Source organism: Cricetulus griseus, chromosome 5, assembly GCF_003668045.3.
Source record: "Cricetulus griseus strain 17A/GY chromosome 5, alternate assembly CriGri-PICRH-1.0, whole genome shotgun sequence".
In the NCBI taxonomy this organism is placed as follows: Eukaryota; Metazoa; Chordata; class Mammalia; order Rodentia; family Cricetidae; genus Cricetulus; species Cricetulus griseus.
Genome location: NC_048598.1, coordinates 173989660 through 174014508, shown reverse-complemented (window position 1 = coordinate 174014508; position 24849 = coordinate 173989660).

Sequence of the window (24849 nt, the reverse complement as noted above, 5' to 3'; positions counted from 1 at the left end):
CTCTGTGATGTCACCTGAAGAGTGTCTTTGTGGCTCTGTGATGTCAACAAAAGGGTCCCTCTGTGTCTCTGTGATGTCACCTGAAGGGTCTCTCTGTGGCTCTCTGATGTCACCTGAAGAGTGTCTTTGTGGCTCTGTGATGTCAACAAAAGGTCACTCTGTGTCTCTGTGATGACAACTGAAGGGTCTAACTGTGCTTCTGTGATGTCACCTGAACTGTCTCTGTGGCTCTGTGATGTCACCTAAGGGTCTGACTGTGGCTCTGTGATGTCACTGAAGGGTCTCACTGTGGATTTGTGATGTCCTCAGAAGGGCCTCTCTGTGGTTTTATGATGTCACATGTAGAATCTCATTGTAGATCTGTGATGTCACCTGAAGTGTCACATTCTTTCTCTGTGATGTTAACTGAAGTGTCTTTATGTGCTTCTGTAATGTCACCTGAATCGTCTCTCTGTGGCTCTGTGATGTCACCTGAAGGGTCTCATTGTGGCTCTGTGATGTAAACTGCAGTGTCCTTTTGTGGCTCTGTGTTGTCACCTGAATGGTCTCTCTGTGTCTCTGTGATGTCAACTGAAGGTTCTATCTGTGGGTCTGTGAAGTCACCTAAAGGGTATCTGTGGCTCTGTGATTTCACCTAAGGGTCTGACTGTGGCTATGTGATGTCACCTGAAGGGTCTATGTGTGGATTTGTGAAGTCCTCACAAGGGCCTCTCTGTGCTTCTGTGCTTCTGTAATGTCACCTGAATCGTCTCTTTGTGGCTCTGTGATGTCACATGAAGGGTCTCATTGTGGCTTGTGATGTCAACTGAAAGGTCTCTCTGTGGATTTGTGATGTCATCTGTAGGGTCATTCTGTGGCTCTATGAATTCATCTAAAGGGTCTCTCTGTGTCTCTGTGATGTCAACAGAAGGGTCTATCTGTGGCTCTCTGATGTCACCTAAGGGTCTCTCTGTCGCTCTGTCATGGCACCTGAAGGGTCTGTCTGTTGCTCTGCGATGTCATCTGAAGGGTCTCACTGTGGTTCTGTGATGTCACCTTAAAGGTCTCACTGTGTCGCTGTGATGTCACCTGAAGGGTCTATCAGTGGCTCTGTGATGTCACCTGAAGGGTCTCTCTGTGGCTCTGTGATGTCATCTGAAGGGTATCATTGTTGCTTTGTGATGTCACCTGAGGGTATCATTGTTGCTCTGTGATGTCAACTGAAAGTTCTCTCTGTGGATTTGTGATGTCGTCTGAATGGTCATTCCATGGGGTATCACCTACAGTGTCATGTGATGTCAACTGAAGGGTCCATCCTTGACTCTCTGATGCCACCTAAGTGTCTCTCTGTTGCTCTGTCATGTCCCCTTATGGTTCTCTCTGAGTCTCTGTGATGTCAACTGAAGGGTGTATCTGTTGCTCTGTGATGTCACATGAAGGGTCTCTCTCTGTCTCTGTGATGTCACCTAAGGGTCTGACTGTGGCTCTGTGATGTCACTGAAGGGTCGCTTTGTGGATTTGTGATGTCCTCAGAAGGGCCTCTCTGTGGTTCTGTGATGTCACCTCTAGAATATCTTTGTGGATCTGTGATGTCCCCTGAGTGTCTCACGGTGGCAGTGTGATGTCAACGGAATGATCAATCTGTGATTCTCTGATGTCATCTGAATGTTCTCTCTGTGGCTCTGTGATGTCACCTGAAGGGTCTCTCTGTGGCTTTGTATGTTAACTGAGGTGTCTATCTGTGGCTCTGTGATATCACCTGAATGGTCTCTCTGTGGCTCTGTGATGTCACCTGAAGGTCTCTTTGTGGCTCTGTGATGTCACCTGAAGGGTCTCATTGTGGCTCGGTTTTCAACTGAAAGTACTCTCTGTGGATTTGTGATGTCATCTGAAGGGTCATTCCATGTCTCTGTGGTTTCACCTAAAGGTTCTTTCTCGTCTCTGTGATGTCACCTGAAGTGTCTATCTGTGGCTCTGTGATGTCACCTAAGTGTCTCTCCGTGGCTCTCTGATGTCACCTGAAGAGTGTCTTTGTGGCTCTGTGATGTCAACAAAAGGGTCCCTCTGTGTCTCTGTGATGTCACCTGAAGGGTCTCTCTGTGGCTCTCTGATGTCACCTGAAGAGTGTCTTTGTGGCTCTGTGATGTCAACAAAAGGTCACTCTGTGTCTCTGTGATGACAACTGAAGGGTCTAACTGTGCTTCTGTGATGTCACCTGAACTGTCTCTGTGGCTCTGTGATGTCACCTAAGGGTCTGACTGTGGCTCTGTGATGTCACTGAAGGGTCTCACTGTGGATTTGTGATGTCCTCAGAAGGGCCTCTCTGTGGTTTTATGATGTCACATGTAGAATCTCATTGTAGATCTGTGATGTCACCTGAAGTGTCACATTCTTTCTCTGTGATGTTAACTGAAGTGTCTTTATGTGCTTCTGTAATGTCACCTGAATCGTCTCTCTGTGGCTCTGTGATGTCACCTGAAGGGTCTCATTGTGGCTCTGTGATGTAAACTGCAGTGTCCTTTTGTGGCTCTGTGTTGTCACCTGAATGGTCTCTCTGGGTCTCTGTGATGTCAACTGAAGGTTCTATCTGTGGGTCTGTGAAGTCACCTAAAGGGTATCTGTGGCTCTGTGATTTCACCTAAGGGTCTGACTGTGGCTATGTGATGTCACCTGAAGGGTCTATGTGTGGATTTGTGAAGTCCTCACAAGGGCCTCTCTGTGCTTCTGTGCTTCTGTAATGTCACCTGAATCGTCTCTTTGTGGCTCTGTGATGTCACATGAAGGGTCTCATTGTGGCTTGTGATGTCAACTGAAAGGTCTCTCTGTGGATTTGTGATGTCATCTGTAGGGTCATTCTGTGGCTCTATGAATTCATCTAAAGGGTCTCTCTGTGTCTCTGTGATGTCAACAGAAGGGTCTATCTGTGGCTCTCTGATGTCACCTAAGGGTCTCTCTGTCGCTCTGTCATGGCACCTGAAGGGTCTGTCTGTTGCTCTGCGATGTCATCTGAAGGGTCTCACTGTGGTTCTGTGATGTCACCTTAAAGGTCTCACTGTGTCGCTGTGATGTCACCTGAAGGGTCTATCAGTGGCTCTGTGATGTCACCTGAAGGGTCTCTCTGTGGCTCTGTGATGTCATCTGAAGGGTATCATTGTTGCTTTGTGATGTCACCTGAGGGTATCATTGTTGCTCTGTGATGTCAACTGAAAGTTCTCTCTGTGGATTTGTGATGTCGTCTGAATGGTCATTCCATGGGGTATCACCTACAGTGTCATGTGATGTCAACTGAAGGGTCCATCCTTGACTCTCTGATGTCACCTAAGTGTCTCTCTGTTGCTCTGTCATGTCCCCTTATGGTTCTCTCTGAGTCTCTGTGATGTCAACTGAAGGGTGTATCTGTTGCTCTGTGATGTCACATGAAGGGTCTCTCTCTGTCTCTGTGATGTCACCTAAGGGTCTGACTGTGGCTCTGTGATGTCACTGAAGGGTCGCTTTGTGGATTTGTGATGTCCTCAGAAGGGCCTCTCTGTGGTTCTGTGATGTCACCTCTAGAATATCTTTGTGGATCTGTGATGTCCCCTGAGTGTCTCACGGTGGCAGTGTGATGTCAACGGAATGATCAATCTGTGATTCTCTGATGTCATCTGAATGTTCTCTCTGTGGCTCTGTGATGTCACCTGAAGGGTCTCTCTGTGGCTTTGTATGTTAACTGAGGTGTCTATCTGTGGCTCTGTGATATCACCTGAATGGTCTCTCTGTGGCTCTGTGATGTCACCTGAAGGTCTCTTTGTGGCTCTGTGATGTCATCTGAATGGTCTCTCTGTGGATTTGTGATGTCATGTGAAGGGTCATTCCAAGTCTCTGTGATGTCACCTAAAGAGGCTCTCTGTGTCTCTGTGATGTCAACTGAAGGGTCTTTCTGTGACTCTCTGATGTCACCTAAGTATCTCTCTATTGCTCTGTCATGTCACTGAAGGGTCTTTCTGTGTCTCTGTAATGTCAACTGAAGGGTCATTCTGTGGTCTCTCTGTGGATGTCACCTGTGATGTCAGAGGCTCTCTCTGTGGTCTCTTTCTGTGACTCTCTGATGTCACCTAAGTATCTCTCTATTGCTCTGTCATGTCACTGAAGGGTCTTTCTGTGTCTCTGTAATGTCAACTGAAGGGTCATTCTGTGGCTCTGTGATGTCACCTGCAGGGTCTCTCTGTGGCTCTGTGATTTCACATGAATGTTCTCTCTGTGGTTCTGTGATGTCACCTGAAGTGTCTCATTGTGGCTGTGATGTCAACTGAAAGGTCTCTCTGTGGATTTGTGATGTTGTCTGTAGGGTCATTCCATGTCTCTGTGGTGTCACCTAAATAGTCTCTCTGTGTCTCTGTGATGTCAATTGAAGGGTCTCATTGTGGCTTGTGATGTCAACTGAAAGGTCTCTCTGTGGATTTGTGATGTCATCTGAAGGGTCAATCTGTGGCTCTGTGAACTCATCTAAAGGTCTCTCTGTGTCTCTGTGATGTCAACTGAAGGGTCTATCTGTGGCTCTCTGATGTCACCTAAGGGACTCTCTGTGGCTCTGTCATGTCACCTGAAGTGTCTCTCTGTTGCTCTGTGATGTCATCTGAAGGGTCTCACTGTGGTTCTCTGATGTCACTTAAATTGTCTCACTGTGTCGCTGTGATGTCACCTGAAGGGTCTATTAGTGGCTCTGTGATGTAACCTGAAGGGTCTCTCTGTGGCTCTGTGATGTCACCTAAAGGGTCTCATTGTTGCTCTGTGATGTCAACTGAAAGGTCTCTCTGTGGATTTGTGATGTCGTCTGATCGGTCATTCCATGTCGCTGTGGTATCACCTACAGTGTCTCTTTGATGTCAACTTAGGGTCTATCTGTGGCTCTCTGATGTCATCTAAGTCTCTCTCTGTCACTCTGTCATGTCCCCTTATGGGTCTCTCTGAGTCTCTGTGATGTCAACTGAAGGGCCTCTCTGTGGATCTGTGATGTAACCTGTAGAATCTCATTGTGGATCTGTGATGTCCCCTGAGTGTCTAACAGTGGCAGTGTGATGTCAACTGAATGATCTCTCTGTGGCTCTGTGATGTCAACTGAAGTGTCTTTATGTGGGTCTGTGATGTCAACTGAATGGTCACCCTGTGGCTCTGTGATGTCACCTAAAGGGACTCATTGTGGCTCTGTGATGTCAACTGAAGTGTCTTTATGTGGCTCTGTGATGTCACCTGAATGGTCTCTCTGTGGCTCTGTGATGTCACCTGAAGGGTCTCATTGTGGCTATGTTTTCAACTGAAAGTACTCTCTGTGGATTTGTGATGTCGTCTGAAGGGTCATTCTATTTCTCTGTGGTGTCACCTAAAGGTTCTCTCTGTTTCTCTGTGATGTCAACTGAAGTGTCTATCTGTGTCTCTGTGATGTCACCTAAGTGTCTCTCTATCGCTCTGTCATGTCATCTGAAGAGTCTCTCTGTGTATCTGTGATGTTACCTGAAGGGTCTCTCTGTGGCTCTGTGATGTCACCTGAAGAGTCTCTTTGTGGCTCTGTGATGTCACCAAAAGTGTCCCTCTGTATATCTTTGATGTCAACTGATTGGTCTAACTGAGCCTCTGTGATGTCACCTGAAGTGTCTCTGTGGCTCTATGATGTCACCTACGGGTGTGACGATGGCTCTGTGATGTCACTGAAGGGTCTCTCTGTGGATTTGTGATGTCCTCAGAAGAGCCTCTCTGTGGTTCTATGATGTCACCTACAGAATCTCATTGTAGATCTGTGATGTCCACTGAGTGTCTCACGGTGGCTCTGTGATGTCAACTGAATGATCGCTCTGTGGCTCTGTGATGTCACCTGACATGTCTCTCTATGGATTAGTGATGCCTTCTGAAGGTTGATTCTGTGGTTCTGTAATGTCCCCTGAAGCATGTCTCTGTGGCTCGGTGATATCACCTATAGGTCTCTCTGTGGCTCTGTGTTTTCATCTGCAGAGTCTCTCTGTGGCTTGTGATGTCACCCTAAGGGTCTCTCTGTGTCCCTGTGATGTCAACTGTAGGGTCTATCTGTGGCTCTCTGATGTCAACTAAGTGTCTCTCTGTGGCTCTGTCATGTCACTTGAAGGGTATCTCTGTGGCTCTGTGATGTCACCTGAAGGGTCTATTTGTGTCTCTGTGATGTCACCTGAAGTGTCTCTGTCATGTCACATAAGTGTCTCCCTGTGGCTCTGTGCTGTCACATGAAGGGTCTCTTGTGGCTCTGTGATATCACCTGAATTGTCTCTTTGTGGCTTGTGATGTCAACTGAAAGGTCTCTCTGTGGATTTGTGATGTCATCTGTAGGGTCATTCTGTGTCTCTGTGATGTCACCTAAGGGTCTGACTGTGGCTCAGTGATGTCACTGAAGGGCCTCTCTGTGGATCTGTGATGTAACCTGTAGAATCTCATTTTGGATCTGTGATGTCTCCTGAGTGTCTCACAGTGGCAGTGTGATGTCAACTGAATCATCTCTCTGTGGCTCTGTGATGTCAACTGAAGTGTCTTTATGTGGCTCTGTGATGTCACCTGAAGGGTCTCTCTGTGTCTCTGTATGTTAACTGATGGGACTATCTGTGGCTCTGTGAAGTCACGTGAAGTTTCTCTCTGTGGCTCTGTGATGTCACCTGAAGGGTCTTTCTTTTTCTCTGTGATGTCACCTCAAGTGTCTTTCTGTCACTCTGTGATGTCAAGTGAAGGGTCTCTCTGTGGCTCTGTTATGTCACCTGAAGGATCTCTCTGTGTCTCTGTGATGTCACCTAAGTGTCTGACTGTGGCTCAGTGCTGTCACTGAAGGGTCTCTCTTTGGATTTGTGATGTCCTCAGAAGGGGCTCTCTGTGGATCTGTGATGTAACCTGTAGAATCTCATTGTGGATCTGTGATGTCCCCTGAGTGTCTCACGGTGGCAGTGTGATGTCAACTGAATGATCTCTCTGTGGCTCTGTGATGTCAACTGAAGTGTCTTTATGTGGCTCTGTGATGTCAACTGAATGGTCCCTCTGTGGGTCTGTGATGTCACCTGAAGGGTCTCATTGTGGCTCTGTGAGGTCAACTGAAGTGTCTATCTGTGGCTCTCTGATATCACCTAAGTCTCTCTGTCACTCTGTCATGTCCCCTTATGTGTCTCTATGAGTCTCTGTGATGTCAACTGAAGGGTCATTCTGTGGTTCTGTGATGTCACCTGAAGGGTCTATCTGTGTCTCTGTGATGTCACCTAAGGGTCTGACTGTGGCTCAGTGCTGTCACTGAAGGGTCTCTCTGTGGATTTGTGATGTCCTCAAAAGTGCCTCTCTGTGGATCTGTGATGTAACCTGTAGAATCTCATTGTGGATCTGTGATGTCCCCTGAGTGTCTCACGGTGGCAGTGTCATATCAACTGAATGATCTCTCTGTGGCTCTGTGATGTCAACTGAATGGTCCCTCTGTGGCTCTTTGATGTCACCTAAAGGGTCTCATTGGGGCTTTGTGATGTCAACTGAAGTGTCTTTATGTGGCTCTGTGATGTCACCTGAATGGTCTCTCTGTGGCTCTATGATGTCACCTGAAGGGTCTCATTGTGGCTCGGTTTTCAACTGAAAGTACTCTCTGTGGATTTGTGATGTCATCTGAAGGGTCATTCCATGTCTCTGTGGTTTCACCTAAAGGTTCTTTCTCGTCTCTGTGATGTCACCTGAAGTGTCTATCTGTGGCTCTGTGATGTCACCTAAGTGTCTCTCTGTGGCTCTCTGATGTCACCTGAAGAGTGTCTTTGTGGCTCTGTGATGTCAACAAAAGGTCACTCTGTGTCTCTGTGATGACAACTGAAGGGTCTAACTGTGCTTCTGTGATGTCACCTGAACTGTCTCTGTGGCTCTGTGATGTCACCTAAGGGTCTGACTGTGGCTCTGTGATGTCACTGAAGGGTCTCACTGTGGATTTGTGATGTCCTCAGAAGGGCCTCTCTGTGGTTTTATGATGTCACATGTAGAATCTCATTGTAGATCTGTGATGTCACCTGAAGTGTCACATTCTTTCTCTGTGATGTTAACTGAAGTGTCTTTATGTGCTTCTGTAATGTCACCTGAATCGTCTCTCTGTGGCTCTGTGATGTCACCTGAAGGGTCTCATTGTGGCTCTGTGATGTAAACTGCAGTGTCCTTTTGTGGCTCTGTGTTGTCACCTGAATGGTCTCTCTGGGTCTCTGTGATGTCAACTGAAGGTTCTATCTGTGGGTCTGTGAAGTCACCTAAAGAGTATCTGTGGCTCTGTGATTTCTTCTAAGGGTCTGACTGTGGCTATGTGATGTCACCTGAAGGGTCTATGTGTGGATTTGTGAAGTCCTCACAAGGGCCTCTCTGTGCTTCTGTGCTTCTGTAATGTCACCTGAATCGTCTCTTTGTGGCTCTGTGATGTCACATGAAGGGTCTCATTGTGGCTTGTGATGTCAACTGAAAGGTCTCTCTGTGGATTTGTGATGTCATCTGTAGGGTCATTCTGTGGCTCTATGAATTCATCTAAAGGGTCTCTCTGTGTCTCTGTGATGTCAACAGAAGTGTCTGTCTGTGGCTCTCTGATGTCACCAAAGTGTCTCTCTGTGGCTCTGTCATGTCACCTGAAGGGTCTCTCTGTGTCTCTGTATGTTAAGTGAAGGGTCTATCTGTGGCTCTGTGATGTCACCTGAAGGATCTCTCTGTGTTTCTGTGATGTCACATGAAGAGTCTATCTGTGGCTATGTGATGTCACCTGAAGGGTCTCTATGTGGCTCTGTGATGTCACCTGAAGTGTCTCATTTTGGCTCTGTGATGTCACCTGAAGTGTCTCTCTGTGGCTCTGTGATGTCACCTGAAGGGTCTCTCTGTGTCTCTGTGATGTCATCTGAAGTGTCTTTCTGTGGCTCTGTGATGTCACCTAAGTGTCTCTCTGTGTCTCTGTGATGTCACATGAAGGGTCTCTCTGTGGCTCTGTGATGTCACCTGAAGGTTCTCTTTGTGGCTTGTGATGTCAACTGAAAGGTATCTTTGTGGATTTGTGATGTCATCTGAAGGGTCATTCTGTGGCTATGTGAAGTCATCTAAAGGGTCTCTCTGTGTCTCTGTGATGTCAACTGAAGGGTCTATCTGTGGCTCTCTGATGTCACCTAACGGTCTCTCTGTGGCTCTGTCATGTCACCTGAAGTGTCTCTCTGTTACTCTGCGATGTCATCTGAAGGGTCTCTCTGTGATTCTGTGATGTCACCTAAAGGGTCTCACTGTGTCGCTGTGATGTCACCTGAAGAGTCTATCAGTGGGTCTGTGATGTCACCTGAAGGGTCTCTCTGTGATTCTGTGATGTCACCTGAAGGGTATCATTGTTGCTCTGTGATGTCACCTGAAGGGTCTCATTGTTGCTCTGTGATGTCAACTGAAAGGTCTCTCTGTGGATTTGTGATGTCGTCTGAAGGGTCATTCCATGTCTCCGTGGAATCACCTACAGTGTCTCTCTGTGTCTCTGTGATGTCAACTGAAGGGTTTATCTGTGGCTCTCTAATATCACCTAAGTTTCTCTGTTGCTCTGTCATGTCCCCTTATGGTTCTCTCTGAGTCTCTGTGATGTCAACTGAATGGTCTCTCTGTGGCTCTGTGATGTCACCTGAAGGTCTCATTGTGGCTCGGATTTCAACTGAAAGTACTCTCTGTGGATTTGTGATGTCATCTGAAGGGTCATTCCATGTCTCTGTGGTGTCACCTAAAGGTTCTTTCTCGTCTATGTGATGTCACCTAAGTGTCTCTCTGTGGCTCTCTGATGTCACATGAAGAGTGTCTTTGTGGCTCTGTGATGTCACCTGAAGAGTGTCTTTGTGGCTCTGTGATGTCAACAAAAGGGTCCCTCTGTTTCTCTGTGATGTCAGCTGAAGTGTCTCTCTGTGGCTCTGTGATGTCACCTGAAGAGTGTCTTTGTGGCTCTGTGATGTCAACAAAAGGGTCACTCTGTGTCTCTGTGATGTCAACTGAAGGGTCTAACTGTGCTTCTGTGATGTCACCTGAACTGTCTCTGTGGCTCTGTGATGTCACCTAAGTGTCTGATTGTGACTCTGTGATGTCACTGAAGGGTCTCTCTGTGGATTTGTGATGTCCTCAGAAGGGCCTCTCTGTAGTTTTATGATGTCACATGTAGAATCTCATTGTAGATCTGTGATGTCACCTGAAGTGTCTCATTCTTTCTCTGTGAAGTTAACTGAAGTGTCTTTATGTGCTTCTGTAATGTCACCTGAATCGTCTCTCTGTGGCTCTGTGATGTCTACTGAGGGGTCTATCTGTGGCTCTGTGATGTCACCTGAAGGGTCTCATTGTGCCTTGTGATGTCAACTGAAAGGTCTCTCTGTGGATTTGTAATGTCATCTGAAGGGTCATTCTTTGGCTCTGTGATGTCATCTAAATGGTCTCTCTGTGTCTCTGTGATGTCCACTGAAGGGTCTATCTGTGGCTCTGTGATGTCACCTAAGTGTCTCTCTGTGGCTCTGTCATGTCAACTGATGTGTCTCTCTGTTGCTCTGTGATGTCATCTGAAGGGTCTCTCTGCGGTTCTGTGATGTCAGCTAAAGAGTCTCACTGTGTCGCTGTGATGTCACCTGAAGGGTCTATCTGTGGATCTGTGATGTCACCTGAAGGGTCTCTCAGTGGCTCTGTGATGTCACCTGAAGTATCTCTCTGTGTCTCTGTGATGTCACCTGAAGGGTCTATCTGTGGCTCTGTGATGTCACCTGAAGGGTCTCTGTGTGGCTCTGTGATGTCATCTAAAGGGTCTCACTGTGTCTCTGTGTTGTCAACTGAAGGGTCGCTCTGTGGATTGGTTATGTCCTCAGAAGGGCCTGTCTTTGGTTCTCTGATGTCACATGAAAAATCTCATTGTGGATCTGTGATGTCCCATGAGTGTCTCACGGTGGCTCTGTGATGTCCACTGAATGATCTCTCTGTGGCTCTGTGATGTCACAAAAGTGTCACTCTGTGTTTCTGTGATGTCAGCTGTAGGGTCTATCTGTGACTCTTTGATGTCACCTGAGTGGTCTCTCTGTGCTCTGTGATGTCACCTGAAGTGTCTCATTGTGGCTCTGTGATGTCAACTGAAAGGTCTCTGTGGATTTGTGATGTCGTCTGAAGGGTCATTCCATGTCTCTGTGGTATCACCTAAAGGGTCTCTCTGTGTCTCTGTGATGTCTACTGAAGGGTCTATCTGTGGCTCTCTGATGTCACCTAAGTGTCTCTCTGTCGCTCCATCATCTCACCTGAAGGGTCTCTCTGGGACTTTATGATGTCACCTGAAGGGTCTCTCTGTGTCTCTGTGATGTCACCTGAAGGGTCCTCTGTGTCTCTGTGATGTCAACTTAAGGGTCTCTCCAGTGGCTCTGTGATGTCACCTGAGGAGTCTTTACATTGGCTCTTTGATGTCACCAATAGTGTCTTTCGTGTGGCTCTGTGACATCACCTGAAGGGTCTATCATGCGCCTCTGTGATATCACCAGAAGTGTCATTCCTATGGCTCGGTGATGTCTCCTGAAGATTCTCTCTGTGTCTCTCTGATGTCACCAGAAGGGTCTCTCTCTGGTTCTGTGATATCACCTGAGGCTTCTCTCTGTTTCTCTTTGATGTCACCTGAAGGGTCTCTCTGTAGCTCTGTGATGTCAACTGAAGCGTCTCTCTGTGCCTTGTGAGGTAACCTGAAGTGTCTATTGGTGGCTCTGTGATGTCACCTGAAAGGTCTTTCTGTGGCTCTGTGATGTCACCTGAAGTGTCTCTCTGTGGCTCTGTGAGATAACCTGAAGTGTCTATCGGTGGCTCCGTGATGTCACCTGAAGTGTCTCTCAGTGGCTCTGTGATGTCACCTGAAGGATCTCTCTGTTTCTCTGTGATGTCAGCTGAAGAGTCTATCTGTGGTTCTGTGATGTCACCTGAGTGGTATCTCTGTGGCTCTGTGATATACCCTGAAGTGTCTCATTGTGGCTCTGTGATGTAAACTGAAGTGTCTTTATGTGTCTTTGTGATGTCACCTGAAGAATCTATATGTGGCTCTGTGATGTCACCTAAGGGTCTCTTTGTGGTTCTGTTTTGTCACCTGAGGAATCAAATTGTGGATCTATGTTGTCCCCTGACTGTCTCACGGAGGCTCTGTGATGTCAAATGAATGGTCTATCTGTGGCTCGGTGATGTAAACCTGAATGGTCTCTCTGTGGCTCTGTGATGTCACCTGAAGGGTCTCATTGTGGCTCAGTTTTCAACTGAAAGTACTCTCTGTGGATTTGTGATGTCATCTGAAGGGTCATTCCATGTCTCTGTTTTGTCACCTAAAGGTTCTTTCTCGATTCTGTGATGTCACCGGAAGTCTCTATCTGTGTCTCTGTGATGTCACCTAAGTGTCTCTCTGTGGTTCTGTGATGTCACCTGAAGAGTGTCTTTGTAGCTCTGTGATGTCACCTGAAGGGTCTCTCTGTGGCTCTGTGATGTCACCTGAAGAGTCTATCTGTGGCTCTGTGATGTCACCTGAGTGGTATTTCTGTGGCTCTGTGATATAACCTGAAGTGTCTCATTGTGGCTCTGTGATGTAAACTGAAGTGTCTTTATGTGTCTTTGTGATGTCACCTGAAGGATCTTTCTGTGGCTCTGTGATGTCACCTAAGGGTCTCTCTGTGGTTCTGTTTTGTCACCTGAGGAATCTCATTGTGGATCTGTGTTGTCCCCTGAGGGTCTCACGGTGGCTCTGTGATGTCAATTGAATGATCTCTCTGTGGCTCGGTGATGTCACCTGAATGGTCTCTCTGTGGCTCTGTGATGTCACCTGAAGGGTCTCATTGTGGCTCAGTTTTCAACTGAAAGTACTCTCTGTGGATTTGTGATGTCATCTGAAGGGTCATTCCATGTCTCTGTTTTGTCACCTAAAGGTTCTTTCTCGTCTCTGTGATGTCACCGGAAGTATCTATCTGTGTCTCTGTGATGTCACCTAAGTGTCTCTCTGTGGCTCTGTGATGTCACCTGAAGAGTGTCTTTGTGGCTCTGTGATGTCACCTGAAGGGTCTCTCTGTGTCTCAGTGATGTCACCTGAAGGGTCTCTCTGTGGATCTGTGATGTCACCTGAAGGGTCTCTGTGGCTCTGTGAGGTCACCTGAAGAGTCTCATTTTGGCTCCGTGATGTCACCTGAAGGATCTCTCTGTGGCTCTGTGATGTGACCTGAAGGGTCTCTCTGTGTCTCTGTGATGTCACCTGAAGGGTCTCTCTGTGGCTCTGTGATGTCACCTGAAGAGTGTCTTTGTGGCTCTGTGATGTCAACAAATGGTTCACTCTGTGTCTCTGTGATGTCAACTGAAGGGTCTAACTGTGCTTCTGTGATGTCACCTGAACTGTCTTTGTGGCTCTGTGATGTCACCTAAGGGTCTGACTGTGGCTCTGTGATGTCACTGAAGGGTCTCTCTGTGGATTTGTGATGTCCTCAGAAGGGCCTCTCTGTGGTTTTATGATGTCACATGTAGAATCTCATTGTAGATCTGTGATGTCACCTGAAGTGTCTCATTCTTTCTCTGTGATGTTAACTGAAGTGTCTTTATGTGCTTCTGTAATGTGACCTGAATCGTCTCTCTGTGGCTCTGTGATGTCACCTGAAGGGTCTCATTGTGGCTCTGTGATATAAACTGCAGTGTATTTTTGTGGCTATGTGATGTCACCTGAATGGTCTCTCTGTGTCTCTGTGATGTCAACTGAAGGTTCAATCTGTGGGTCTGTGAAGTCACATAAAGGGTATCATTGTGTCTCTGTTTTGTCAACTGAAGAGTCTATCTGTGCCTCTTTGATGTCACCTCAAGGGTATCTGTGGCTCTGTGATTTCACCTAAGGGTCTGACTGTGGCTATGTGATGTCACCTGAAGTGTCTATGTGTGGATTTGTGAAGTCCACACAAGGGCCTCTCTGTGCTTCTGTGCTTCTGTAATGTCACCTGAAGCGTCTCTCTGTGGCTCTGTGATGTCACATGAATGGTGTCATTGTGGCTTGTGATGTCAACTGAAAGGTCTCTCTGTGGATTTCTGATGTCATCTGTAGGGTCATTCTGTTTCTCTGTGAATTCATCTAAAGGGTCTCTCTGTGTCTCTGTGATGTCAACGGAAGTGTCTATCTGTGGCTCTCTGATGTCACCTAAGGGTCTCTCTGTCGCTCTGTCATGGCACCTGAAGTGTCTCTCTGTTGCTCTGTGATGTCATCTGAAGGGTCTCACTGTGGTTCTCTGATGTCACTTAAAGGGTCTCACTGTGTCGCTGTGTTGTCACCTTAAGGGTCTCTCTGTGGCTCTGTGATTTCACCTGAAGGGTCTCATTGTTGCTCTGTGATGTCAACATGAAAGGTCTCTCTGTGGATTTGTGATGTCGTCTGAAGGTTCATTCCATGTCTCTGTGGTATCACCTACAGTGTCTCTCTGTGTCTCTTTGATGTCAACTTAGGGTCTATCTGTGGCTCTCTGATGTCATCTAAGTCTCTCTCTGTCACTCTGTCATGTCCCCTTATGGGTCTCTCTGAGTCTCTGTGATGTCACCTGAAGGTCTCTCTGTGGTTCTGTGACGTCACCTGAGGTGTCTGTCTGTGGCTCTGTGATGTCACCTGAAGGGTCCTCTGTGTCTCTGTGATGTCAACTTAAGGGTCTCTCCAGTGGCTCTGTGATGTCACCTGAGGAGTCTTTACATTGGCTCTTTGATGTCACCAATAGTGTCTTTCGTGTGGCTCTGTGACATCACCTGAAGGGTCTATCATGCGCCTCTGTGATATCACCAGAAGTGTCATTCCTATGGCTCGGTGATATCTCCTGAAGATTCTCTCTGTGTCTCTCTGATGTCACCAGAAGGGTCTCTCTCTGGTTCTGTGATATCACCTGAGGCTTCTCTCTGTTTCTCTTTGATGTCACCTGAAGGGTCTCTCTGTAGCTCTGTGATGTCAACTGAAGCGTCTCTCTGTGCCTTGTGAGGTAACCTGAAGTGTCTATTGGTGGCTCTGTGATGTCACCTGAAAGGTCTTTCTGTGGCTCTGTGATGTCACCTGAAGTGTCTCTCTGTGGCTCTGTGAGATAACCTGAAGTGTCTATCGGTGGCTCCGTGATGTCACCTGAAGTGTCTCTCAGTGGCTCTGTGATGTCACCTGAAGGATCTCTCTGTTTCTCTGTGATGTCACCTGAAGGATCTTTCTGTGGCTCTGTGATGTCACCTAAGGGTCTCTTTGTGGTTCTGTTTTGTCACCTGAGGAATCTCATTGTGGATCTATGTTGTCCCCTGACTGTCTCACGGAGGCTCTGTGATGTCAAATGAATGATCTATCTGTGGCTCTGTGAGATAACCTGAAGTGTCTCTCGGTGGCTCTGTGATGTCACCTGAAGGGTCTCTCAGTGGCTCTGTGATGTCAAATGAATGATCTATCTGTGGCTCTGTGATGTCACCTGAGTGGTATTTCTGTGGCTCTGTGATATAACCTGAAGTGTCTCATTGTGGCTCTGTGATGCAAACTGAAGTGTCTTTATGTGTCTTTGTGATGTCACCTGAAGGATCTTTCTGTGGCTCTGTGATGTCACCTAAGGGTCTCTCTGTGGTTCTGTTTTGTCACCTGAGGAATCTCATTGTGGATCTGTGTTGTCCCCTGAGGGTCTCACGGTGGCTCTGTGATGTCAAATGAATGATCTCTCTGTGGCTCGGTGATGTCACCTGAATTGTCTCTCTGTGGCTCTGTGATGTCACCTAAAGGGTCTCATTGTTGCTCTGTGATGTCAACTGAAAGGTCTCTCTGTGGATTTGTGATGTCGTCTGATCGGTCATTCCATGTCGCTGTGGTATCACCTACAGTGTCTCTCTGTGTCTCTTTGATGTCAACTTAGGGTCTATCTGTGGCTCTCTGATGTCATCTAAGTCTCTCTCTGTCACTCTGTCATGTCCCCTTATGGGTCTCTCTGAGTCTCTGTGATGTCAACTGAAGGGCCTCTCTGTGGATCTGTGATGTAACCTGTAGAATCTCATTGTGGATCTGTGATGATCCCTGAGTGTATAACGGTGGCAGTGTGATGTCAACTGAATGATCTCTCTGTGGCTCTGTGATGTCAACTGAAGTGTCTTTATGTGGGTCTGTGATGTCAACTAAATGGTCTCCCTGTGGCTCTGTGATGTCACCAAAAGGGACTCATTGTTGCTCTGTGATGTGAACTGAAGTGTCTTTATGTGGCTCTGTGATGTCACCTGAATGGTCTCGCTGTGGCTCTGTGATGTCACCTGAAGGGTCTCATTGTGGCTATGTTTTCAACTGAAAGTACTCTCTGTGGATTTATGATGTCGTCTGAAGGGTCATTCCATTTCTCTGTGGTGTCACCTAAAGGTTCTCTCTGTGTCTCTGTGATGTCAACTGAAGGGTCTGACTATGGCTCTGTGATGTCCCCCGTAGGTTCTCATTGTGCCTTGTGATGTCAACTGAAAGGTCTCTCTGTGGATTTGTGATGTCATCTGAAGGGTGATTCTGTGGATCTTTGAAGTCATCTAAAGGGTCTCTCTGTGTCTCTGTGATGTCACCTAAGGGTCTCTCTGTGGCTCTGTCATGGCACCTGAAGGGTATCTCTGTTGCTCTGGGATGTCATCTGAAGGGTCACACTGTGGTTCTGTGATGTCACCTGAAGTGTCTCTCTGTGGCTCTGTGATGTCACCTGATGGGTATCATTGTTGCTCTGTGATGTCACTGAAGGGTCTCATTGTTGCTCTGTGATGTCAACTGAAAGGTCTCCTTGTGGATTTGTGATGTCGTCTGAATGGTCATTCCATCTCTCTGTGGTATCACCTACAGTGTCTCTCTGTGTCTATGTGATGTCAACTGAAGGGTCTATCCGTGACTCTCTGATGTCACCTAAGTGTCTCTCTGTCCCTCTGTCATGTCCCCTTATGGTTCTCTCTAGTGTCTATGATGTCCACTGAAGGGTCTATCTGTTCCTCTGTGATGTCATCTGAAGGGTCTCTCTCTGTCTCTGTGATGTCACCTAAGGGTCTGACTGTGGCTCTGTGATGTCAATGAAGGGTCGCTCTTTGGATTTGTGATGTCCTCAGAAGGGCTTCTCTGTGGTTCTGTGATGTCACTTCTAGAATATCATTGTGGATCTGTGATGTCCCCTGAGCGTCTCACCGTGGCAGTGTGATGTCAACAAAATGATCTCTCTGTGATTCTCTGATGTCATCTGAATGTTCTCTCTGTGGCTCTGTGATGTCACCTGAATGGTCTCTCTGTGGTTCTGTATGTTAACTGAGGTGTCTATCTGTGGCTCTGTGATGTCACCTGAATGGTCTCTCTGTGGCTCTGTGAGGTCACCTGAAGGGTCTCATTGTGGCTCTGTGATGTCAACTGAATGGTCTCTCTGTGGATTTTTTATGTCATGTGAAGGGTCATTCCACGTCTATGTGTGTCACCTAAAGGGGCTCTCTGTGTCTCTGTGATGTCAACTGAAGGGTCTTTCTGTGGCTCTCGGATGTCACCTAAGTGTCTCTCTATTGCTCTGTCATGTCACTGAGGGGTCTCTCTGTGTCTCTGTGATGTCAACTGAATTGTCTTTCTGTGTCTCAGTGATGTCACCTGAAGGGTCTCTCTGTGGCTCTGTGATGTCAACTGAAGGGTCTCTCTGTGGCTCTGTGAGGTCACCTGTAGTGTCTCATTTTGGCTCCGTGATGTCACCTGAAGGATCTCTCTGTGGCACTGTCATGTCAACTGAAGGGTCTACCTGTGTCTCTGTGATGTCACCTGAAATGTCTCTGTGGCTCTGTGATGTCACCTAAGTGTCTTCCTGTGTCTCTGTGATGTCACATGAAGGGTCTTCCTGTGTCTCTGTGATGTCACTTGAAGGGTCTCATTGTGCCTTGTGATGTCAACTGAAGGGTCTCTCTGTGGCTCTGTGATGTCACCTGAAGGCTCTCTCTGTGTCTCTGTGATGTCACCTGAAGGGTCTCTCTGTGGCTCTTTGAAGTCACCTGAATGGACACTCTGTGGCTTTGTGATGTCACCTGAACGGTCTCTGTGTCTCCGTGTTGTCAACTAAGGGTCTGACTGAAGCTCTGTGATGTCACCTGAAGGGTCTCTATGTGGATTTGTGATGTCCTCAGATTGGCCTCTCTTTGGTTCTGTGATGTCACCTGAATTGTCTCACTGTGGCTCTGTGATGTCACCTGAAATGTCTCTCTATGGATTAGTGATGTCTTCTGAAGGTGGTTTCTATAGTTCTGTGATGTCACCCTGAAGGATGTCTCTGTGGCTCAGTGATGTCACCTAAGGGTCTCACTGTGGCTCTGTGATATCACCAAAAGGGTCTCTCTGTGTCTCTGTGATGTAAACTGAAGGGTCTTTATGTGTCTCTGTGATGTCACCTGAAGGATCTCTCTGTGGCTCTGTGATGTCACTGAAGGGTCTCTCTGTGGATTTGTGATGTCCTCAGAAGGCACTCTCTGTGGTTCTGTGATGTCACCTGATGAATCTCATTGTGGATCTGTGATGTCCCCTGAGTGTCTCACGGTGGCTCTGTGATGTCAACTGAATGATCTTTCTGTGGCTCTGTGATGTCACAAACGTGTCACTTTGTGTCTCTGTGATGTCAGCTGTAGTGTCTTTCTGTGACTCCATGATGTCACATAAAGGGTCTCTCTGTGGCTCTGTGATATCACCAAAAGGGTCTCTCTGTGTCTCTGTGATGTAAACTGAAGTGTCTAACTGTGCCTCTGTGATGTCACCTGAAGGGTCTCTCTGTGGATTTGTGATGTCCTCAGAAGGGCCTCTCTCTGGTTCTGTGATCTCACCTGAAGAATCTCATTGTTGATCTGTTATGTCCCTAAGGCTCTCACGGTGGCTCTGTGATGTCAATTGAATGAACTCTCTGTGGCTCTGTGATGTCACCTAAAGTGTCTCTCTGTGTCTCTGTGATGTCAGCTGAAGGGACATTCTGTGGTGTGATGTCACCTGAAGGATCTCTCTGTGGTTATGTGATGTCACCTAAGGGTTTCTCTGTGGCTCTGGGATGACACCTGAGTGGTCACTCTGTGGTTCTGTGATGTTTACTGAAGGGTCTTTATGTGGCTCTGTGATGTCAACTGAAGGGTCCCTCTGTGGCTCTGTGATGTCACCTGAAGGATCTCTCTGTGTCTCAGTGATGTCACCTGAAGGGTCTCTCTGTGGCTCTGTGATGTCACCTGAAGGGTCTCTGTGGCTCTGTGAGGTCACCTGAAGTGTCTCATTTTGGCTCCGTGATGTCACCTGAAGGATCTCTCTGTGGCTCTGTGATGTGACCTGAAGGGTCTATCTGTGTCTCTGTGATGTCACCTGAAGTGTCTCTGTGGCTCTGTGATGTCACCTAAGTCTCTCCCTGTGTCTCTGTGATGTCACATGAAGGGTCTCTCGGTTGCTCTGTGATTTCACCTGAAGGGTCTCATTGTGGCTTGTGATGTCAACAGAAAGGTCTCTCTGTGGATTTGTGATGTCATCTGAAGGGTCATTCTGTGGCTCTTTGAAGTCATGTAAAGGTTCTCTCTGTGTCTCAGTGACGTCAACTGATGGGTCTATCTGTGGTTCTCTGATGTCACCTAAGGGTCTCTCTGTGGCTCTGTCATGTCACCTGAAGTGTCTCATTGTGGCTCTGTGATGTCAACTGAAAGGTCTCTCTGTGGATTTGTGATGTAGTCTGTAGGGTCATTCCATGTCTCTGTGGTGTCACCTAAAGGGTCTCTCTGTGTCTCTGTGATGTCTACTGAAGGGTCTTTATGTGGCTCTGTGATGTCAACTGAAGGGTCTCTCTGTGGCTCTGTGATGTCACCTGAAGGCTCTCTCTGTGTCTCTGTGATGTCACCTGAAGGGTCTCTCTGTGGCTCTGTGAAGTCACCTGAATGGACTTTCTGTGGCTTTGTGATGTCACCTGAACGGTCTCTGTGGCTCCGTGTTGTCAACTAAGGGTCTAACTGTGGCTCTGTGATGTCACCTGAAGGGTCTCTATGTGGATTTGTGATGTCCTCAGATTGGCCTCTCTGTGGTTCTGTGTTGTCACCTGAAGAATCTCATTGTGGATCTGTGATGTACCAGAAGGGTCTCTCTGTGGTTCTGTGATGTCACCTGAAGTGTCTCACTGTGGCTCTGTCATGTCACCTGAAATGTCTCTCTATGGATTAGTGATGTCTTCTGAAGGTGGCTTCTATAGTTCTGTGATTTCACCTGAAGCATGTCTCTTTGGATCAATGATGTCACCTAAGGGTCTCACTGTGGCTCTGTGTTGTCACCTGAAGGGTCTCTCTGTGGCTTGTATGTCACCCTAAGGTCTCTCTTGGCTCTGTGATGTCAACTCCAGGGTCTATCTGTGGCTCTCTGAAGTCACCTTAGTGTCACTCTTTGGCTCTGTCATGTCACCTGAAGGGTCTTTCTGTGTCTCTGTATGTTACCTGAAGGGTCTATCTGTGGCTCTGTGATGTCACCTGAAGGGTCTCTCTGTGGCTCGGTGATGTCACCTGAAGGGTCTCTCTGTGGCTCGCTGATGCCACCTGAAGGGTCTTTCCGTTTCTCTGTGATGTCAACTGAAGTGTCTTTCTGTGGCTCGGTGATGTCACCTGAAGGGTCTTTCTGTTTCTCTGTGATGTCACCTGAAGTGTCTTTCTGTGGTTCTGTGATGTCACCTGAAGTGTCTCACTGTGGCTCTGTGATGTCACCTGTAAGGTCTCTCTATGGATTAGTATGTCATCTGAAGAGTCACTCTGTGGTTCTGTGATGTCAACTGATGATTCTCTCTGTGGATTTGTGATGTCGTCTGAAGGGTCATTCCATGTCTCTGTTGTATCACCTACAGTGTCTCTCTGTGTCTCTGTGATGTCAACTGAAGGGTCTATCTGTGTGTCTCTTATGTCACCTAAGTGTCTCTCTGTCGCTCTGTCATGTCCCCTTACGTGTCTCTCTGAGTCTCTGTGATGTCAAATGAAGGGTCATTCTGTGGCTCTGTGATGTCACCTGAAGGATCTCTCTGTGTCTCTGTGATGTCAACTGAATGGTCATTCTGTGGCTCTGTGATGTCACTGAAGGGTCTCTCTGTGGATTTGTGATGTCCTCAGAAAGACCTCACTGTGGTACTGTGATGTCACCTGTAGAATCTCATTGTGGATCTGTGATGTCCCCTGAGTGTCTCACGGTGGCAGTGTGATGTCAACTGAATTATCTCTCTGTGGCTCTGTGATGTCAACTGAAGTGTCTTTATGTGGCTCTGTGATGTCAACTGAATGGTCTCTCTGAGGCTCTGTGATGTCACCTGAAGGCTCTCATTGTGCCTTGTGATATCAACTGAAAGGTCTCTCTGTGGATTTGTGATGTCATCTGAAGGGTCATTCTGTGGCTCTGTGATGTCATCTAAATGGTCTCTCTGTTGCTCTGTGATGTCATCTGAAGTGTCTCTCTGTGGTTCTCTGATGTCACCTAATGATCCTCAATGTGTCGCTGTGATGTCACCTGAAGGGTCTCATTGTGGTTCTGTGATGTCACATGAAGGGTCTCTCTGTGGCTTGTGATGTCACCCTAAGTGTCTCTCTGTGGCTCTGTGATGTCACTTGAAGGGTCTTATTTTGGCTCTGTGATGTCACCTAAAGGATCTCTCTGAGTCTCTGTGATGTCACCTAAAGGGTCTCATTGTGGCTCTGTGATGTCAACGGAAGTGTCTTTATGTGGATTTGTGATGTCCTCAGAAGGGCCTCTCTGTGGTTCTGTGATATCACCTGAAGAATCTCATTGAGGATCTGTGATGTCACCTGAATGACTCACGGTGGTTCCGTGATGTCAACTGAATGATCTCTTTGTTTATCTGTGATGTCACCTGAATAGTCTCTCTACAGCTTTGTGATGTCACATGAAAGGTCTCAATGTAGGTCTGTGATGTAAACTGAAGTGTCTTTATGTGGCTCTGTGATGTCTCTGTGGCTCTGTGATGTCACCTGAATGGGCTCATTGTGGCTCTGTGATGTCAATTGAAAAGTCTCTTTGTGGATATGTGATGTCACCTGAAGTGTCTATCGGTGGCTCTGTGATGTCACCTGAGTGGATTCTCTGTGGCTCTGTGATGTCACCTGAGTGGATTCTCTGTGGCTCTGTGATGTCACATGAAGGGTCTCATTGTGGCTCTGTGATGTCTTCTGAAGGGTCATTCTGTGTTGTGATGTCACCTGAAGGATCTCTCTGTGGCTTGTGATGACACCTGAAGGGTCTCATTGTGGTTCTGTGATGTCACCTGAAGGATCTCTCTGTGTCTCTGTCATGTCACCTGAAGGGTCTCTCTGCTGCTCTGTGATGTCATCTGATGTGTCTCACTGTGGTTCTGTGATGTCACATAAAGGGTCTCACTGTGTCGCTGTGATGTCACCTGAAGGGTCTATCTGTGGCTCTGTGATGTCACCTAAAGGGTCTCTCTGTGTCTCCTTTTTGTCAAACAAAGGGTCTATCTGTGCTTCTGTGATATCACCGGAAGGGTCTCTGTGGCACTGTGATGTCACCTAAGTGTTCCCAGTGGCTCTGGGATGTCACTTGAAGGATCTCTCTGTGGCTCTGTGATGTCACCTGAAGGTCTCATTGTGGCTCTGTGATGTCAACTGAAGTGTCTTTATGTGGCACTGTGATGTCAACTGAATGTTCTCTCTGAGGCTCTGTGATGTCACCTGAAGGCTCTCATTGTGGCTCTGTGAGGTCAACTGAAGTGTCTTTATGTGGCTCTGTGATGTCACCTAAAGAGTCTCTCTGAGTCTCTCTGATGTCAACTGAAGGATCTATCTGTGGCTCTCTGATGTCAACTATGTGTCTCTCTTTCTCTCTGTCATGTCACCTGAAGGTTCTCTCTGTGTCTCTGTGATGTCAATTGAAGGGTCTATCTGTGTCTCTGTGATATCACCTGAAGGGTCTCTCTATGGCTCTGTATTGTCAACAAATTGTCTCTCTTTGTCTCTGTTATGTCACAAGAAGAGTCTCACTGTAGCTCTTTGATGTCACCTGAAGAGTCTCTGTGTGGCTCTGTGATGTCACCAAAAGGGTCTCTCTGTATCTCTGTGATGTGAACAGAGGGGTGTAACTGTGCGTCTGTGATGTAACCTGAAGTGTCTCTATGGCTCAGTGATGTCACCTAAGGGTCTGACTGTGGCTCTGTGATGTCACTGAAGGGTCTCTCTGTGGATTTGTGATGTCCTCAGAAGGGTCTCTCTGTGGTTCTGTGATGTCACCTGAGGAATCTCATTGTAGATCTGTGATGTCCCCTGAGTGTCTCAAGGTGACTCTGTGATGTGAACTGATTGATCTCTCTGTGGCTCTGTGATGTCACCTAAAGGGTATCTCTTTGTGTTTGTGATGTCAGCTTAAGGGTCTATCTGTGACTCTGTGATGTCACCTGAGTGGATTCTCTGTGGCTCTGTGATGCCACCTAAATCGTCTCATTGTGGCTAAGAGATGTCAACTGAAAGTTATCTCTGTGGATTTGTGATGTCTTCTGAAGGGTCATTCTGTGGGGTGATATCACCTGAAGGATCTCTCTGTAGCTCTGTGTTGTCACCTAAAGTGTCTCTTTGTGTCTCTGTGATGTCAACTGAAGGGTCTATCTGTGGCTCTGTCATGTCACATGAAGGGTCTTATTGTGGTTCTTTGATGTCACCTTAAGGATCTCTATGTGTCTCTGTGATGTCACCTGAAGGGTCTTTCTGTGGTTCTGTGATGGCACCTGAAGAGTCTCTCTGTTGCTCTGTGATGTCATCTGAAGGGTCTCACTGTGGTTCTGTGATGTCACCTGAAGGGTCTCTCTGTGCCTCTGTGATATCACCTAAGGGTCTCTCTGTGGCTCTGTGATGACACCTGAGTGGTCTCTCTGTGGTTCTGTGATGTCAACTGAAGGGTCTATCTTTGGCTCTGTGATGTAACCTGAAGGGTCTCATTGTGGCTCTGTGATGTCAACTGACGTGTCTTTCTGTGGCTCTGTGATGTCACCTGAAGGGTCTGTCTGTGGCTTTGTGATGTCACCTGAAGGATCTCTCTTTGTCTCTGTTATGTCACATGAAGGGTCTATCAGTGGGTCTGTGATGTCACCTGAATGGTCTCTCTTGGTTCTGTGATGTCACCCAAAGTGTCTCTCTGTGTCTCTGTGTTGTCAACTGAAGGTTCTATCTGTGGTTCTCTGATGTCACCTAAGAGTCTCTCTGTGTCTCTCTGATGTCATCTGAAGGGTCTCACTGTGGTTCTGTGATGTCACCTGAAGGGTCTATCTGTGGCTTTGTGATGACACCTGAAGGGTCTCTCTGTGCCTCTGTGATGTCACCTAAATGATCTCTCTGTGTCTCTGTGATATCAAGTCAAGGGTCTATCTGTGCCTCAGTGATGTCTCCTGAAGGGTTTCTGTGGCTCTGTGAAGTCACCTAAGGGTCTGACTTTGGCTCTGTGATGTCACCTGAAGGGTTTCTCTTTGGATTAGTGATGTCCACAGAAGGGCCTCTCTATGGTTCTGTAATATCACCTGAAGAATCTCATTGTGGATCTGTGATGTCCCCTAAGGGTCTCTCTGTGGCTCTGTGATGTCACCTAAGGTTCTCTCTGTTGATCTGTGTTATCACCTGAATGGTATCTCTGTTGCTCTGTGATGACACCTGAGTGGTCTCTGTGGTTCTGTGATGTCAACTGAAGGGTCTATCTATGGCTCTGTGATGTAACGTGAAGGGTCTCATTGTGGCTCTGTGTTGTCAACTGAAGTGACTTAATGTGGCTCTGTGATGTCACCTGAAGGGTCTGTCCATGGCTTTGGGATGTCACCTGAAGGATCTCTCTGTGTCTCTGTGATGTCAACTGAAAGGACTCTGTGGATTTGT